This window comes from Heterodontus francisci, chromosome 34, assembly GCF_036365525.1.
Source record: "Heterodontus francisci isolate sHetFra1 chromosome 34, sHetFra1.hap1, whole genome shotgun sequence".
NCBI classification, from domain to species: domain Eukaryota; kingdom Metazoa; phylum Chordata; class Chondrichthyes; order Heterodontiformes; family Heterodontidae; genus Heterodontus; species Heterodontus francisci.
Genome location: NC_090404.1, coordinates 34444133 through 34460197, shown reverse-complemented (window position 1 = coordinate 34460197; position 16065 = coordinate 34444133). Strand labels below are relative to the sequence as shown.

General features: G+C 45.9%; 1 non-coding gene and 1 pseudogene across 1 annotated transcript; both read left to right on the top strand.

Moving 5' to 3' along the window:
- Positions 1–16065, top strand: part of LOC137348813 (zinc finger protein 721-like) — a 98558-nt pseudogene that overhangs the window by 32860 nt on the left and 49633 nt on the right.
- trnas-uga (transfer RNA serine (anticodon UGA)) lies at positions 11364–11446 on the top strand. Its single transcript has one exon. It is a non-coding gene; the product is annotated as a tRNA-Ser (tRNA).

Here is a 16065-nt window from a genome sequence, read left to right as displayed (position 1 = left end):
TTTTACAGATGTTTATGAATAAAGTATATTTTGGAAATAAAAAAAAACTTGACCATTTTCACACTGTATCCTCTGTAATAACTAACAAAGTTAAGTAAGCCATTGTAATACTAACACATGAGTAAAAAAGTTATTTTTGTGTCTTGTATCAGCAACTGCATTAATCAAATGAATGTATTAAGCAGTAACCCATCAAGAAACAATGATTACAAAGCAATGGACCTTGGTTGGTTTGTAATTAATGAATTAAGAATCATGCTGGAATGAATGGGCTTTAATTTAAAAGTATTATTTAAAAACTAAGTCTTAAGCTTGAAAGAAATTCAGTAGCAGTAGGACTTCGTAAGTCACTGTGACACAAATTCAGCAGAACAAGTTTTGTGACCCTGATCACATTCATTAACTTTGCTAAAAAGAATCAATTTCTGTACAAATTCAAAAATAAAAACAAGAAATGCTGGAACCACTCAGCAGGTCTGGCAGCATCTGTGAAAAGAGAAGCAGAGTTAACGTTTCGGGTCAGTGACCCTTCTTCGGAACTGACAAATATTAGAAAAGTCACAGGTTATAAGCAATTGAGGTGGGGGTGGGGCAAGAGATAACAAAGGAGGTCTGGATTGGACCAGGCCACATAGCTGACCAAAAGGTCACGGAGCAAAGGCAAACAATATGTTAATCGTGTGTTGAAAGACAAAGCATTAGTATAGATTAGGTGTTAATACACTGACTATAGAACAGCAGCAAGTGCAAACCTGAAAAAAAAAGTGGGCAAGCAAACTGAACAAACTAAGATGAAATGAAATAAATGCAAAAAAAAAATTGTAAAAAATGTAAAAAGAAAGAAAAAAAAATAACTAAAAATGAAAATAAAATGGAGGGCTGTCATGCTCTGAAATTATTGAACTCAATGTTCAGTCCGGCAGGCTGTAGTGTGCCTAATCGGTAGATGAGATGCTGTTCCTCGAGCTTGCGTTGATGTTCACTGGAACATTGCAGCAGGACGGAGATGTGAGCATGAGAGCAGGGGGGAGTGTTGAAATGGCAAGTATATGGAAGCTCAGGGTCCTGCTTGCGGACTGAGCAGAGATGTTCCGCAAAGCGGTCACCCAGTCTGCGCTTGGTCTCCCCAATGTAGAGGAGACCACACTGTGAGCAGCGAATACAGTATACTACATTGAAAGAAGTACAAATAAATCGCTGCTTCACCTGAAAGGAGTGTTTGGGGCCTGGGATAGTGAGGAGAGAGGAGGTAAATGGGCAGGTATTACACATCCTGCGATTGCAGGGGAAGGTGCCATGGGACGGGGACGAGGTGGTGGGGGTAATGGAGGAGTGGACCAGGGTGTTGCAGAGGGAATGATCCCTTCAAAATGCTGACAGGGGAAGGGAGGGGAAGATGCGACTGGTAGTGGCATCACACTGGAGGTGGCAGAAATGGCGGAGGATGATCCTTTGGATATGGAGGCTGATGGGGTGAAAAGTGAGGACAAGGGGAACCCTGTCACAGTTCTGGGAGGGAGGGGAAGGGGTGAGGGTAGAGGTTCGGGGAATGGGCTGGACGCGGTTGAGGGCCCTGTCAATCACAGTGGGGGGAAATCCTCGGTTGAGGAAAAAGGAGGTCATATCAGAAGCACCGTCATGGAAGGTAGCATCATCAGAGCAGATGCGTCAGAGACGGAGAAACTGGGAGAATGGAATGGAGTCCTTACAGGAGGTAGGGTGTGAGGAAGTGTAGTCGAGGTAGCTGTGGGAGTCGGTGAGCTTATAATGGATATTAGGAGACAACCTATCCCCTGAGATGGAGACAGAGAAGTGGAGGAAGGGAAGGGAAGTGTCAGAGATAGACCATGTAAAGGTGAGAGAAGGGTGGAAATTGGAAGCAAAGTTGATAAAGTTTTCCACTCTGGGGTGGGAGCAGGAAACGGCACCGATACAGTCATCAATGTACCAGAAAAAGAGTTGGGGGAGGGGGCCTGAGTAGGACTGGAACAAAGAATGCTCGACATATCCCACAAAAAGACAGGCATAACTAGGTACCATGCGGCTACCCATAGTGACACCTTTTACTTGAAGGAAGTGAGTGGAGTTGAAGGAGAAGTTGTTCAATGTGAGAACAAGTTCAGCCAGGCGGAGGAGGATGGTGGTGGATGGGGACTGGTTGGGCCTCTGTTCCAGGAAGAAGTGGAGAGCCCTCAAACCATCCTGGTGGGGGATGGAGGTGTAGAGCGATTGGACGTTCATCGTGAAGAGGAGGCGGTTGGGACCAGGAAACTGGAAATTGTCAAAATGAAGTAGGGTGTCAGAAGAGTCACGGATGTAGGTGGGAAGAGACTGGATCAGCGGAGAAAAGATAGAGTCTAGATAGGAAGAAATGAGTTCAGTGGGGCAGGAGCTGTACAAATTCATACTGTCCAAGGAGATAACAACCGTAATGAATAGAACTCTTCATAGGTTGTTATCTCAATTACTGGCAAAATGCTTTATCAATTAAGCCTCAATTAGAGTTGGGTAGGAACTGACATTACAGGACCTGGACCAACCATCGGGCAAACTAGAAAGGTGGTCTGATGGCCAAAAAGGGGATAAAAGAACAGCTATTGAACATGAGAAGCAACATGTAAAAAATCCAGAGGAAGAAAGAAGAAAACCTTTCGTCAACATAACACAGCAAGAGAAAGAGAGACTGTGCCACAGTCACTCGGAGGGCAAACGCCAAGGATCTGAGGTTCAGACTGTGACTATTGTTGTTGTTAAGTATTACTTCATTACACTAAATATAAATTACTTAATAAATCGTCTACACTTCATACCAACATATACCTGCACCCATAGAGGGTGGTTGTGGTCAGGGACAAGTCACCCTTGTTGGATTAAATGGAATCCTGAAAGTAGCAGGAAAGCTACACTTTTTTGACAAATCACCAAGATAGCAGACTACAAGTCATGGCCAAAACATCATTCATTAGTTACAAATCACAACTTAATTAAATCTGGGCACACAGACACTTTATTGACATGTATAAATACATATAAATGTAATCAGTTATCCAGCAGTTGAGCTGGATAGGAATCGTATTTCACAAAACAAGTAACAAATACCGGGGTGAGAGTGGCAAAAGATCAAAAGGTCTGAAAATTAGTGGCCGAAGACTAAAAAATACTGATTTTTTTGACAATGAATCATGTAATTATAACACTGTTATTCAAGTAAACTAGTTGTGTAATGGTAATTTTGTACAATTTTGCATATGTAATGTTAAACTTGCACTGTACTCAGAATACAATTTCATGAGACTTACCTGACAGCTGATAATTGGTTTTACAGAGCTTCATGTTCTCATCAGGTGGCAGGACCGTATCTCCAACACAGAAGTCCTCGAGGCGGCCAACATCCCCAGCTTATACACACTACTGAGCCAGTGGTGCTTGAGATGGCTTGGCCATGTGAGCCGCATGGAAGATGGCAGGATCCCCAAAGACATATTGTACAGCGAGTTCACCACTGGTATCAGACCCACCGGCCGTCCATGTCTCCATTTTAAAGACATCCGCAAACGCGACATGAAGTCCTGTGACATTGATCACAAGTCGTGGGAGTCAGTTGCCAGCGTTCGCCAGTGCTGGCGGGCAGCCATAAAGGCGGGGCTAATGTGTGGTGAGTTGAAGAGACTTAGCAGTTGGCAGGAAAAAAGACAGAAGCGCAAGGGGAGAGCCAACTGTGTAACAGCCCTGACAAACAAATTTTTCTGCAGCACCTGTGGACGAGTCTGTCACTCTAGAATTGGCCTTTATAGCCACTCCAGGCGCTGCTCCACACACCACTGACCACCTCCAGGCGCTTACCCATTGTCTCTCGAGATAAGGAGGCCAAAGAAGAAGAATGTTCTCAATGTCCTGCTTCTGCCTATTTATAGCTTTCTCACGTAAAAGGTGTTCTGTGAAAATGTGTCAGCTTTAATGGAAAGCAATATATATAAGCATACCATTTGGCATGTTCTGGTACCTTGGTAAGTGATGTGGACAAATCAGTAGGTATATAAATTAATAAAAAGTAAACATTTATGAGACATTTACAATCCAGAAACATGAACATAAGCAGGGTAATTTTGTTATTTTGTACTGTGACATAATCACCTGAACGATGCAGAAAGTAAAACCAGGTAGGGAGGATTGTATACCAGTTATACAGCCTGTCCAATTTACTGTCCATTAACTTAAATGGACAGGAATATCACATACATTCTGTTAGGAGCATGTGATACTCCTGTTCCAATTTTCTTTACGACAATTATTTACCTCCCAGCACAAAAGAGGAAAATAACCTTCTTAATCTTCGCAAATGCGATGCCTCTATAGATAGAATTGCTTGTTTTTAAATATCATCACTTATGGTAGATTTTATCATTTAAAATAATTAGTCACATTAGAATGATTGTAAATTAAAATAATCTTGTTTGCAGTGTAGATCTCATTATAATCTTAATGAAAACTAATGAAAAATGTGGTTTTCCTCTTCAAAGGGTCCAAATATTATGCAACATAAAAATTTTCCCAGATCTTGCGAGTGACAGTGGAAAAGTAATGAGACTAGTGTTACAACTCTAGGAAGCAAATCCTGCACTCCGGGTCCCAGTACTTTGTGGGACGTCCTGCCCCATGTGTCCAAAGATCTGCAGGTCGAGAATCAGCCTGTTCAGTGTCCTGAAGCCCCATGGAAGAAACTCACGACCTTGAGTAGATGTCATCCTCGAATTGAAGGACAGCCGATGACAACCTCTGCAGTAACAAGTTTGAGGTTCTGTTGCATCATCCCCAAATCAGGCTCAAAAGTTTGGTAAAGGCCCTGTGACAATGCAGCAGGTCCAATGGACAGCTGTATATCCCAACAGTGATCAATACTTCTGGCTCCTGTTTGACTGCACCAATTGGTTTGGTGACAGCTGCATTTAACAGCAAGGTGAGCTGAAAATCATAACTATTGTGTTGGCTTGGAGAAAGGCAGCACTCTGTATATACTGAAGATTTATTACATTGGTCTCTGGGATGAGGGGGTTGTCCTATGACGAGGGGCTGAGTAAATTGGGCCTGGAGTTTAGAAGAATTAGAGACGATCTAATTGAGACACACTAGATTCTGAAAGGGCTTGATGAGGTAGAAGCTGAGAGATTGTTTCCATTGGTCGGGGAATCTGGAACGCGGGGGCACAATCTCAAGATAAGGGACCAATCATTCAGGACTCAGATGAGGAGAAATTACTGCAGTCAAAGCATCGTGACAGTGGAATTCTCTACCCAAGATGGTTGTGGATGCTCCATTGTTGAATATATTTAAGGCTGGGATTGATAGATTTTTGGTCTCTCAGAGAATCAAGTGATATGGGCTGCGGGCAGGAAAGTGGAATTGAAACCCAAGATCAGCCATGATCATATTGAATGGTGGAGCAGGCTCAATGGGCCATATGGTCTACTTCTGCTCCTATTTCTTGTGTTCTTGTATATACATGTTCATACATGTACAGAGTATTGTGCCATCAGCCTGAGAAACCCAGTGACCATTTATAGTGACTGCAGAGAGCTCACAGGATAGTTGCACTGTAACCAATACACAGCACTTGTGGTGCAGGACAGTCTTTTCAGGATAATCTTAAGCAATGCCAAAACACACATTGAAGAAAGATGGCCAGAGTTATATTCCTTGTCTTGCATCACGCTCGTGTAAAAGACAGCTTCACACTGACTCCAGGTTGACAGTGTGACTGGGGCAGTAGACAGTGAAAATGGAGATGAAAAATGAATGGAATTCAGCCATACACCTGAGCAAACCGATAAGTGGAAATTCCAGATCACTTCAGTTGCTGCAATGCACAGGACATATTAAGTTTATACAGTTCATGCTCACTGCAGGATATTCACATGCCGTAACCAGTTTGTGCAGAGTTTTCAGAAATTATTTCAGACACACACTGCTGTGTAAATGGAAGCAAGTTTCAAATTCCTATTGACAGACCAATGTTTTTGCTGCAGACCAGCGACTTGCCAGCTACTGATCCTGCACCATTAATTTTAAACCATGTCAAATGAGCTGTGTCAGTTCTCAGGTGGTCTCTGCTAAGATATCCCATGAAGGCAAAATCAAACATTGGGAATTGGTCTGTGTATACACACATCTCCTTTTTGTCTATTTACAGAACTGACACACTGAAGTTGTGAAGGAGTGTGCAGTTCCACCCACTTGCTTTCCTGTTTGAAATTCATTTCCACCAAGGTGGAAGACTATAAAAAATAAAGATGACTTAAAAAAGGTAAAACAGATCGCCGAGCAGCTTTGTGGTTGGCCGACTTTAAAAAAAATCATAACTGACAGTTGCAATTTCTTTCAAAGCCGGTCTTGTGGTTAAGGTGGGAATGGGAGAAGCCAATGGTGGATTTCCGAAACCCCAATGTCAGAAATCTGCCATTTGGTGGAAATTTCTCATCCCTGAGTTACTTGTGAACTCGCTGGTGTGTCAGCACATGGGATGAAGCAGTAAGTTCCTTCCCCTGGTCAGAGCAAGTGAATGGCTTCTTCCTTGTGTGAACTTGCTGGTGTTTCAGCAGGTGGGGTGAAGTAGTGAATTCCTTCCCACACTCGAAGCAGGTGACTGGCCTCTCTCCAGTGTGAACTCGCTGGTGTGTCAGCAGGATGGATAAATGATTGAATCCCTTCCCATATTCTTTGCAGGTGGATGGCCTCTCCCCAGTGTGAATGTGCTGTTGTGTCGTGAGGTTGCCTAATCGCCTGAACCCAGTCCCGTAGTGAGAGCACCTGAACAGTCTCTTGTCAGTGTGAATACGTTGATGGGACATCACTTCAGCAGAACGTTTATAGCAATTCCCACAGAATGGACATTTAAAAGGTCTCTCCCCAGTGTGAACTCACTGATGTGTCAGCAGGTAGGATGATTTAGTGAATACCTTCCCACATTCACAGCAGGTGAACGGCCTCTCCAGGGTGTGACTGCATGGATGAGTTTCCAGTTCAACTGGATAATTCAATCACTTTCCACAGTCCCCATATTTACATGGTTTCTTCCCAATGTGACTGCAGTTGTGTTTAAACAGGGCAGATGATTGGTTGAAACCTCATCCACACACAGAATATGTGTACAGTTTCTCCACACTGTGATCGGTACTTTTCCCTTCCACGTTCAAAATCCGGTGATATTCGGGTTACGATAAGTTGGGCGACTCCTTCAGATCCTGATCTGACATTTGCTTTACATTTCACAGCTGCAATTCCTCCCCTTCTAAAACCCTGTGAAATTGATTTAAAACTGAAAAAAAGAGTGTGTGAGAGAACCCACAAAAACACAAAGGCAGGTTGTGAAACGGAGCTGAATGAATCTGATAATTTATGGGGCCATCACTAGGAAAAAGTGACCATGAAAGCTGCTGGATTAATGTACAACCCCAACTGGTTCATTAATGTCCTTCAGTGAAGGGAACCTGCCACCCAGTCTGGACCTACACAAGACTCTGCCCTCTATGGGAGGAAAAAGAGAGAGAGGGAGGGAGAGGGGCAGGGAGAGGAGAGGGAGTTTATATATCGACAACTCGACCAGAACTTTGACAGAACCTCCAAAAACCTCAACTTCCATCATCTGGAAGGACCAGGGCAGCCCGTGTATATGAACACCATCATCTCTAAGTTCCCCTCCAAGTCACACACCATCCTGACTTGTCTGACTGACATCCAGTACTCGATGAACAGAAATTTCATCCACTTAAATATTGGGAAGTCTGAAGCCATTGTCTTCAGTCCCTGCTACAATCTCCACTCCCTAGCCACCAGCTCAATCCCTCTCCCTGGCAATCGTCTGAGGCTAAACCAGACCATTCATAACCTGGATGTCATATTTGACCCTGAGATGATCTTCCGATTGCATATCAACACCATCACTCAGACCACCTATTTCCACCTCAGTAACATCGCCAGACTTCACCACTGTCTCAGCTCATCTGCCTCTGAAACTTACATCCCTGCATTTGTTACCTCTCAACTTGACTATCCTGGATGGCCTCCCACATTCCACCCTCTGTAAACTTGAGATCATCCAAAACTCTGCTGCCTGCGTCCTTACTCGAACCAAGTCCTGTTCACCCATCACCACTGAGCTCACTGGTCTACACAGACTCCCAGTTAAGCATCACCTCAATTTTAAAATCCTCATCCTTGCTTTCAAATCTCTCCATACCCTCACGCCTCACTATCTCTATAATCTTCTCCAGCCCTACAACACTCTGAGAAATCAGAGCTCATCTAATTCCGGAATCTTGAGCATCCCCGATTTTCATTACTCCATCACTGGTCGCCGTGCCTTCAGCTGCCAAGGCGTTAAGCTTTGGAAATCCCTCCCTAATCCTCTCCGCCTCGCAACATTGCCTTCCGTGCTTCAGACACTTCTTAAAGCCCAGCTTTTTAATCCAGCTTTTGGTCACCTGCCCTAATATCTCCTTATGTGGCTCAGTGTCAAATGTTGCTTTATAACACTCCTGTGAAATGCCTTGGAACATTTTATTACATTAAAGATGCCGTATAAATACAAGTTGAAGTTAAGTTGGACATTTATCACCTTTCCTTCATCATCACTGGGTGAAAATCCTGTAACTCCTTCCCTAACACCATTGTGGGAGCACCTTCAACACAAGGACTGCAGTGGTTCAAGATGAAGGCCCACCATCACCTTCTCAATGGGCAACTGCGAATTGGCAATATACGCTGGTCTGGCTAGTGACGCCCATATCACAGGAATGAAGTAATAACGTGTGTCTATGTAAACTGGATTGAAAGCCTCTACAGAAATACTTGTTACTGAAACAATACTCTTTTACATCGAGTGGTTGGTGTCTGTTTAGCAACCTCATCTCCCCTGGATTCTACCTCCCTTGACAGCCTCACTATGAAAATTGTTGCACCCGACTGGGCTCAAAAGTACTCGGAATTAAAGCCAGCAGTTGCTCCCCCATCCCCACTCCAGCTCAAACTGATGGAACAAAAAAGACCAACACAGGACATCAGGGACTGACTTCCACATCCAACACCCACCCTGATACAAACTGGCTCTTAATTCGTCCGTCTGTGTTTCTCGACTCAGTTCTGTGAGAAATGCCTGCAATAAAACAAAAGCAATATACTGCAGATGCTGGAAATCTGAAATAAAAGGAGAAAATACTAGAAATATTCAGCAGGTCGGGCTGCATCTGTGCAGAGAGAAACAGAGTTAACGCTTCAGGCACATCAAACCACCGCCGGTGCCTACAGCCTGGAACTCAGAATGGGAGAAGGGGGAAAAATGAGGAGAGGCAATATATTCCAACACTCAGCAACCGACAGTCCACCTCCATCACCGGGATAGGGAGACAAAGTTTAGAAATGGTCAGCAACACGACTCCAGTAAAACATCCCAGGAGCAAAAGGGAGAGCAGTGTGTGTACCTGCCCTGATATCCCCCTCCCCAGGCCTGTCAGTCTAACCCCCCCCCCCCCCCCCCACTCCACTGCTCAGCCTTGCAGCTTCCTGCACCTTGAACTAGCCGTGTCCAGGTGTGGCCCAGTCCAAGGAGAGTCTTTGTGGAAGTAGGGAGGGGGGACCTCCTACCCTGTGCTGTGTCCCAATCGTGTCCCTGTGCTGTGTCCCCCAGGCCCCTTTATAACCGAGAGAAATTTCCTTCAAAGTTTTGGGCTGTGATGTTAAAGTTTAGTAATCCTTAGTTCCTGCAAAATAGCAGGAAATCTGGCGGCCATTACCGTCACCAAGAGAAGCCCGGCAGCTGCCCTGCCCCACCGCGCCGCCGGTCGTGTGCAAACGCGGGACCGGGAGCTTCTTATTGGGGGTATTGAGGCTGCAACGGCTGTCTCTGAAGCCATCACTGGGACTGCGCCTGCTCAAATACTGTTCGGCATTGCGCATCCTCACGCACTGTTCGGTCCCGCGTTTGCGCGAAACACTGTATTGCGCCTGCGTACTGCTCTCCTGCGTTCTCAATAGGGAATATTCTTAACCGCAGAGAATCTTGGGTAGAAACCGCGCCATTGAACGGTCCAATTCGAGCGGCGGAGCAAACCGGAAGGGAGAAGCGAGGAATCGACCGGGCGATTGAGCGGGGAACTGAATGCGTCGATCGCGGGATGGAGGGAGGAGGGACCTGCATGCGGTAACTGATGCGGCGATTGCGCTATTGTGGAGGTGATGTTGGGTTTAATTCGCTTTTCGTGTCCAGTTAAGCAGCGCCATCTTTATACAGCTGCCTGTGACGTCGCAGACAACAGCGTTTTGGACGATGATGGTGCATTTGCGCACCTGCAGCAAACGAGTCCGAAAATTTAAATCGTTCCCAAAAGAAGCTTTTTAAAAACATTGATTCATGGGATGTGGGCGTCGCTGGGCAGGCCAGCATTTATTGCCCATCCCTAATTGCCCTTGAGAAGGTGGTGGGGAGCTGCCTTCTTGAACCGCTGCAGTCCATGTGGGCCAGGTACACCAACAGTGCTGTTAGGAAGGGAGTTCCAGGATTTTGACCCAGAAGTAGAAGAATATTGAGGGAAATTTCTCCAGACTGAGGGTTGTTAAGATCTAGAATGTACCGTCTGAATGGATGTTGCAATCAGATTGCACAGCAACATTCTTCAAGAGGACAAATTTCCAGGCTTATGGAGAAAAGATGGATTATGGGATTAAACTGACTGTTCTTCCCACTTGTTAGGGCCCCTGCTGAGGAATACGAGCGAACAACCCCACTGCCTTGTGGTTGTCTCAGGAGAGACTCAGGCCAGGAGAGTAAACCTTCACAGAAAATCATGAGAGGAACCCCTAATGCGGTCATGTGTCACCTTTGTCATGTTTCCAGCAGTTCCTGCAGCCAAACTGTTGCCAAACGTTGAGCTCTGCCCTCCTTTGGACCCCTCTAGGAAGGCTGAGAGGGGTGTTTTGATGCTTGAGCAACTCACAACCTCCATACATTCTGTCCAGGAATGCGCCATGGGCAGGTCACTCCATAGTCACCTCACAGCGACCAAAACAACACGGAAGGCAGCAGTTACAGGGTCATCGCTTCTCTTTCAGAGAGCCAGCACAGGCTCGGTGGGTCGACAGGCTTCCTTCTGTGCTCTAACATTCACTGACTCCATCATGTTCATTATCACATCAACTGGGAGATACAACACAACTCAAGGCTCACAGACAATGATGCCCAGAAGATGTTCAGGGATGGGCAATAAATGCTAGCCTAGCCAGCGACGCCACATCTCATGAACGAACATACAAAAAAGGGCAGTTCTCTAATGCTTTGTATGGATAATTTAATTACAGAGCAGACAGTTTTTTAAGCTGTGATGGCCGAGTGGTTAAGGCATTGGATTTGAAATTTAATGGGGCTTTCCCTGTGAAGGTTCAAGACCTGTTCACAGCAAACTTTGTATCTGTTCTCTTGAGTTACCTGCCTGGTGAGATCACAGACTTGTTTACCAATCAAATCTGCATCTGCTATAATCTATCAAACCAATTGATGCAAAGCTCATTTTTCCAATTTTAAACATTGAAATGTATTAATTACATATTGTAGTTTTGTTAGATGACAAATGTAAAATTGGGTGAGAAATAAACACTGAAAACAACCAGAAAAAAGTGTTTTCCTAAACATCCTTGCAAAATTTAGAGGAAAAATAGCACCTTCAGTGAATGAGTGGGAATACTGTTTGGTTTCAATAAGTTGAACCAGATTTCTTTGTGTAAAATGACAGTGGCAGAACTCAAATCTTCTTCAAATCATAGATGTTTCCTGCTGACAGTGAAATAGGAAAAGCAGCTAACCTGAGGAGCATTGCAGAGCTTCCCTGGTCGTCTAGTGGTTTAGATTCAATCCTCTTAATACCATCCTCTGGTTTCCATTCTTGATTAGGTAAATCAGAACTTCTTGCTGCTGTGGCAACTTTCAATTACTTGTTGCATGAAAACAGAAAATGTGGAGTGAAGAATGCTCTTAAAGCTCTCGATTGGTGATTTTTGATCAGAGCTGGAGAATCAGTGATGTAACTTGACAAGAACAATTACAGATACAGTTGGTGAGTGAAAGAAAGCAAGTTAAGGGCTGTGGAAAAGTTGCAACATGGAGTGATATACTGACTAAAGGGATGATAGTGCAAGGCAAAATGTTGTTGATAATGGGATAGCTTTTTCTGCTTGCTATACAAACTGGCACAAATATCACTTCTGAGCAACCAAACACAACTGCTCTGTCAAAAAGCATGCTGGGCTGAATGGCCTCCTTCTGTGTTGTACCATTCTATAATTGTATGTTTCTCAACACCACTAATGCTGCCTTCATTCTGCCATCTCACAACCCATTACAGCCAAATATACTTTCTTGCCTTGTGCCCTTTCCTTTTGATCTCATGACAATGAGGAAATTCAGTGAGAAGTTTTCTTGTCATTTCTATCACCAGATCTGGAACCTGCTGAATGACATTTTAAATGGTGCCAACCCTTTACTGCAGCTCAACTCATCAAACATTCACTGTTATCATTGGCCTATTCGGTATCTTCTTGCACTACATCTGCTGAACAACATTACTTTCTTGCAGCTCCACTTTCTTCACATTGAAAGCCTGTCAGAAATATGCAGTTTCAAAGCTAAGCAACTTGTAAAAAATTGGAAGAGGGTGACAGTGTCTAATTACGAATGGGAACAACTCTTGTATATTCATGCGTTAAGTATCTGGAAGAAGCAGGAAGATGAGATCCTGGTGCTTATTTATCCTGTTATCTGTGAAACCCATCGTTTCTCAATGTCCTGCATCTTTCAATCCCACTCCCTGCTTTCCAGGTCAGGCTGGCTTTCACTAATTTGGTCTGTTTGCATCAAGCAGCTCATTCACCTGGTAGCTGGAGGAGCAGAGGGAGCTGGAGGAAAAGCAGTGATAGAAGCAGAAGGAGATGCCACATGAAACTAACAGGATTTGATGTGTGTCAGTTGTTTCTGCTGATATATGACAGCCCGTGTATTTCCTTGCACATTTCACAGGAGCCGCATTGATTCTGTTGTTGCGTTTTGGAAATTGAAACTTGTACATCCGCAGCTTGTGGTTCTATTTCATGTTACTGTCCATTTAATGCTTATGCCTTCATCACTCCGTGCTGTCATTACCTGGATAAATCATTTCTGTTCAAACTAAACAGTCCATTTTGTATGAGAAACATCTCTGTGGTGAAAGTAGACTGAAGTGAAGGAACAGGAATAGCAGCGCATGTCAGTTAACTTGCCGGGCAGCGCAGTCAATTCCCTGGTGGTCTTGCTGTGTTTATTTTATTTTTATTTCCAAAATATACTTTATTCATAAAAATCTGTAAAAATTACATTGCCAAACAGTTTCCAAACAGCACCAAAAAATACAAACATTGCAAAGGAGATCAGTTTCCTTCAATACTGTCATGAGTTTCTTCCCAACCCTTCCGTTTCACAATTGTCATGTCAATTACAGTTTTACATTCACAGCAATTGAGAATATTAACGATACAGTTCGAGGGGTTTCCCATTGATCCAGCCCCTCAGTCCATCTTGGTGGGGGAACCTTACACTGTGGTCTTTCCCCATTGAGCCTTTGCTGCGGCTGCCCCAAGCTTTAGTGCGTCCCTCAGCACGTAGTCCTGGACCTTGTAATGTGCCAGTCTGCAACATTCGGTGGTGGACAACTCTTTGCGCTGGAAGACCAGCAAGTTTCGGGCAGACCAAAGGGCGTCTTTCACCGAATTGATAGTCCTCCAGCAGCAGTTGATGTTTGTCTCGGTGTGCGTCCCTGGGAACAGCCCGTAGAGCACAGACTCCTGTGTTACAGAGCTGCTTGGGATGAACCTTGACAAAAACCACTGCATTTCTTTCCACACCTGCTTTGCAAAGGCACATTCCAGGAGGAGGTGGGCGACCGTCTCTTCCCCACCACAGCCAACGCGGGGGCACTGTGCGGAGGGGGCGAGACTTCGGGTGTGCATGAAGGATCTGACGGGGAGGGCCCTTCTCACCACCAGCCAAGCTACGTCTTGGTGCTTGTTTGAAAGTTCTGGTGATGAGGCATTCCGCCAAATGACTTTGACGGTCTGCTCGGGGAACCATCCGACAGGATCCACCGTTTCCTTTTCCCGTCGGGCCTTGAGGACATTCCGTGCAGACCACTGCCTGATGGACCGGTGGTCAAAGGTGTTTTCCCGCAGAAACTGCTCCACGAAGGATAGGTGGTACGGCACCGCCCAACTGCATGGAGCGTTCCGTGGCAATGTGACCAGGCCCATCCTTCGCAACACCGGGGACAGATAGAACCTCAGCACGTAGTGACACTTGGCGTTTGCGTACTGGGGATCTACACACAGCTTGATGCAGCCGCACACGAAGGTGGTCATCAGGATGAGGGCCGTGTTGGGTACATTTTTCCCGCCCTTGTCCAGAGATTTGAACATCGTGTCCCTCCGGACCCGGTCCATTTTAGATCCCCAGATGAAGCGGAAAATGGCTCGGGTGACTGCCACGGCGCAGGAGTGGGGTATGGGCCAGACCTGCGCCATGTAGAGCAACAACGTGAGCGCCTCACACCTGATGACCAGGTTCTTACCCACAATGGAGAGAGAACGCTGCCCCCACATGCCCAACTTTTGTCGTACCTTGGCTACTCGCTCCTCCCATGTTTTGGTGCACGCCCCGGCCCTTCCGAACCATATCCCCAGCACCTTCAGGTAGTCTGACCTGACGGTGAAGGGGACAAAGGATCGGTCAGCCCAGTTGCCAAAGAACATGGCCTCGCTCTTGCCGTGGTTAACTTTGGCTCCCGAGGCCAGTTCGAACTGGTCGCAGATGCTCATCAGTCTGCGCACGGACAGCGGATCCGAGCAGAAAACGGCGACGTCATCCATGTACAGGGAGGTTTTGACCTGAGTGCCTCCGCTGCCTGGGATTGTCACCCCTCTTATGCTCGCATCCTTCCTAATAGACTCAGCAAAGGGTTCAATACAGCAAACAAACAAGACCGGGGACAGAGGACAGCCCTGTCTGACTCCAGATTTGATCGGGAAACTTTCCGATTCCCACCCGTTGACTGAGACTGCGCTACTGATGTTTGTGTAGAGCAGTTGGATCCAATTGCAGATTCCCTCCCCAAACCCCATTTTGGAAAGCACGTCCATCATGTAGGTGTGCGATATCCTGTCAAAAGCCTTCTCCTGGTCCAGGCTGATGAGGCAGGTGTCCACCCTCCTGTCCCGTACGTAGGCGATCGTATCCCTGAGTAGCGCGAGACTATCAGAGATCTTCCTGCCGGGTACAGTACAGGTCTGATCGGGGTGAATCACCAACTCCAGAGCAGACTTGACTCGACTGGCTATGACTTTGGACAGAATCTTGTAATCAACATTAAGCAGTGAGATGGGCCGCCAATTTCTGATTTCTGCCCTCTCCCCCTTCTGCTTGTAAATGAGGGTGATGATGCCTTTTCTCATGGATTCTGACATGCTGCCGGCCAGGGGCATACTCTCGTATACTTCCAGCAGGTCCGGGCCGACCCAGTCCCACAGGGCCGAGTACAACTCGACCGGTAAGCCGTCGCTCCCGGGAGTTTTACTCGTCTCGAAAGACTCGACGGCCTTTGTCAGCTCGTCCAGAATTAGCGGCTTGTCCAGTCTCTCCCTCCTGCTGTCATCTAAGACCTCTGTGATAGATGACAGGAAGGACTGGGAGGCTCTGCTGTCTGTGGGCTTCGCGTCATACAGCCCAGCATAAAAGGATTTGCTGATCCTTAGTATGTCGGACTGCGAAGACGTTACCGAGCCATCTTCTTCCTTCAGGCTGCTGATAACAGAGCTCTCTCTGTGTACCTTTTGGAAGAAGTAACGCGAGCACGTCTCATCCTGCTCGATGGAGCGGACTCTGGACCGGAAGATGATCTTGGAGGCCTCCTTGGCAAAGAGCTAGGCCTGCTGGCTCTTCACCTCTTGGAGGTCCTCCTTGACCTCGACCCCCATTGACTGCAACCGGAGTAGATTTTGCAT